Genomic DNA, 3,725 nt, shown 5'->3' with positions numbered 1-3,725 from the left:
AAAGCAATCCAAAGAGGCATGTTTTAGCTGGACAAGCTGATGACATCTGAAAACCTCGGGCCAACCTGACTCTAAGTGGAATGTAGAAAATTGCTATTCAACAGTGGCTATTCAATTTAGGGAGTTCTAAGAAGGGCTTTTCCACAAAAAGCCTTAGACTTTCCGAAGGAAGTTCAGGCATACAAACCACTTAAATGAATATTTTAATCTTGAAGTGTGTTTTATTCATATTAGATTATGTAAGTCGTTTTTTATGAACATGTTGCAAATAGTACTGGAGAATACTGTAGTTTTTAATTTTTAAAGAATATTACCAGACTCGTTACTAGCCACATATTTTTTTCTCATGAGCCTGTTTCTAGTGCAAAACAGGATAAATTTGCCTATAATTTAAGAATACTGTCAAAATAGTGTCAAAATCTACTTCCTTTCTCCTTCTTTCCGGCGGCGCTCAAAATGTCAAAGCGAGGACATGGTGGATCCCCTTTTGGGAAGTTCCGGATTTCCTTGGGTCTTCCGGAAGGAGCGTAATCAACTGTGCTGAGAACACAGGAGACAAAAACCTGTATTTTATCTCCGTGAGGGGGATGAAGGGATGGCTGAACAGACTTCCCTGCTGATGTGGGTGACAGGGTGATGGCTACAGTCAAGAAAGGCAAACTAGAACTCAGAAAAAAGGTACAATCCAGCAGTGGTCATTGGACAACCAAGTGGTACCGGAGAAAAGATGGCGTGTTTCTTTATTTTGAAGACAGTGCAGAAGTCAAAGTGGACAGTAAAGTGAGATGAAAGGTCTGCCATTATAGGACCAGGAGCAAAGGAGTGTGCAGACTTGTGGCCTCTGGATTGCATTCAATGCTGGCAACCTTGCGTGATTCTCCCGTGTATTTGTAAAAACAAACAAACAAAAAACTTTAAACCTATTAAGAAGTATTTGTTCCCAGAAAAAAAAAATAGTGCCAAAATACTTTAAAGAAGCCAACTTGTAAATACTTATGGCATTTTGATGTCCTACAAAATTATTATTATTATTTTTTGAGACGGAGTTTCGCTCTTGTTACCCAGGCTGGAGTGCAATGGCGCGATCTCGGCTCACTGCAACCTCCACCTCCTGGGTTCAGGCAATTCTCCTGCCTCAGCCTCCTGAGTAGCTGGGATTACAGGCATGCGCCACCATGCCCAGCTAATTTTTTTGCATTTTTAGTAGAGACGGGGTTTCACCATGTTGACCAGGATGGTCTCGATTTCTTGACCTCGTGATCCACCCGTCTCGGCCTCCCAAAGTGCTGGGATTACAGGCTTGAGCCACTGTGCCCGGGCCTATTATTATTATTTTTTTAAAGACGGGGTTTCACCATATTGGTCAGGCTGGTCTTGAACGTCTGACCTCCGGTGATCCGCCCTCCTCAGCCTCCCAAAGAGCTAGTATTACAGGCGTGAGCCACCGCACCCAGCTTACAAAATTATTTTTGAGGGACTGAGGCAACTGTGAACAGGTAATTGTTAAACCTTCAATATTCATTCTAAAGCAGGAGAGCTCTGGGGCAAGAATGGAGGGTAATTCCATGAGTAGCCTACAGCTAAAATAATACACAGGGGGAAAAAAAAACCTTATCTGGAATCCTAACACTAGTAGACATGTTTTTCTATGTGGCACGACTACTTCTCTGAGTTTTTTAGCCAAAGGAAGAGTATGTATTTAAGAAACTACTCTATGTGATGATTCAATGATTGAGTCCAATGAGTATATTAAGCAGTGAAAGTGGTCAAGTAAGACATATTTCTTCCTTCATATTCTGCTTCTTTGCAGTGCTCAGGAATTCTGGTGAAAGGAACACTACTAGAGAACACTGAAGGAGGCATGCCAGGTGGTTCTGCTTCCCCACGGCTCCCTATAACGAATGCCTTGAGAGGGCATTGACATGACAACTTGATGCCAGTACATCTCTCCACAGCTGGTGAGTCTCATATCCTTCAGTCACAATGAGAGATGGATGATCTGAGCAAAAGCCAAGTCTTCAGGTTAAATCTCTCTCTCTCTCTCTCTTTTTTTTTTTTTGAGATGGAATCTCACTCTGTCACAGACTGGAGTGCAGTGGTGCAATCTTGGCTCACTGCAACCTCCACTTCCTGGGTTCAAGTGATTCTCCTGCCTCAGCCTCCCAAGTAGCTGGGATGCTTCCCAAGGCACCTGCCACCATGCCTGGCTAATTTTTTTTTGGAGACTGAATCTTGCTCTGTCGCCAGGATGGAGCGCAGTGGTGTGATCTCAGCTCAATGCAACCTTCGCCATCCAGGTTCAAGGAATTCTCCTGCCTCAGCGTCCTGAGTAGCTGGGACTACAGGCACTGCCACCATGCCTGGCTAATTTTGGTGTTTTTAGTGGAGACAGGGTTTTGCCATGTTTGCCAGGATGGGCTTGATCTCTTAACCTCATGATCTGTCCACCTCAGCCTCCCAGAGTGCTGGGATTACAGGCATAAGTCACTGCACCCAGCTGTTCATATTGGTATTTTTAGTAGAAATGGGGTTTCACCATGCTGGCCACTCTGGTCTCGAACTCCTGATCTCAAGCGATTCTCCCGTCTTGGCCTCACAAAGTGCTGAGATTATGGGCATGAGCCACCGTGTCCAGGCTGGTTAATTCTCTTAAGAGCAACATTCTAAGTGCCTTCTTATTGTGTCCTGGCTCTGAATGAACATGCTCAGAATGGAGGTAAACCTTGATGCAGAGCCCCGAGAATCATTCAACGGGACAGGCTCCTATAGGTGAACATAGGAAGCTGATACACACAAAGGCTAATGAATCTTATTGAGCAGCCACCTAGCAAACTGTTGGCTCATTTTTAATGGTCTGTTCTATCCCTTTATGCTCATTTGCTTGGAGGTAATAGGCATGATGGTATTGGTTTAGGGAGCTTCTTGACTACAAATTCATCAGCTTGGTGGAGGTAACTGTCAGAGGCAACAACGGCATTGTTCAGTGAGTTACGCCTGGTCAGCACCTAAGGCTGAGTGTTGCAGCTGAAGTTTGAGATCAAACTAGGAGTTCCAGTTCTTCTAGGCTAAGATCTGGTGCCAGCCTTTTGCCTTTCTCATTTTATCTTAAATGATTTCCTTCTGGCTCATTCTGTTCTGGCCTCATCACCTTCTTTCTGTTACTTAAATAGGCCAAGATCATTCTTGTCGCAGGTCCTTTGCACCAGCTGTTTGCATTTCTCCCAGATTTTCCTGTGAGGTGATTGCTCTATCCCATCAATAAGCCTCAATTCTAATGTCACTTTCTCAGAGAGGTCTTATGAAATTGGCCATCTCTCACTTCCGTTATTATCAAATTGCCCTCTTTTATTTTCTTCATAGCATTTATCACTCTTTAGAGATTAATGTCTTTCTTTTTTTCTTTGATGGCTTTTTTTTTTTTTGAGACAGAGTTTTGCTCTGTTACCCGGACTGGAGTCCAGTGGCACAATCTCAGCTCACTGCAACTTCCATGTTAGGTCCAAATGCCAGGGTCTGGGTCCAGCCATGCCCATGTTAGGTCCAAATGCCAGGGTCTGGGTCCAGCCATGCTGAAGTCCAAGGGGAGTGGGGGCATAGGTGGAAAGAACACTTGGGGGGCCATAGGCAGGTGAAATAGTTTTATTCTGCAGCTTTCTCATCAGCAGCTTACTCACATTAGCTCTCTCACACTGTCCACCATTATCTCAGCTGTTTGCTCTTGCTCT

General features: G+C 44.2%; 1 pseudogene; it reads left to right on the top strand.

Moving 5' to 3' along the window:
- The first annotated feature begins 456 nt into the window (after positions 1 to 456).
- Positions 457 to 875, top strand: LOC108593012 (large ribosomal subunit protein uL14 pseudogene; annotated as a pseudogene).
- Positions 876 to 3,725: the final 2,850 nt, after the last annotated feature.

The sequence above is a fragment of the Callithrix jacchus genome, chromosome 11, assembly GCF_049354715.1.
Source record: "Callithrix jacchus isolate 240 chromosome 11, calJac240_pri, whole genome shotgun sequence".
NCBI lineage: Eukaryota > Metazoa > Chordata > Mammalia > Primates > Cebidae > Callithrix > Callithrix jacchus.
The sequence above is the reverse complement of the archived record's forward strand: the minus strand, read 5'-3'. Positions and strand labels throughout refer to the sequence as shown.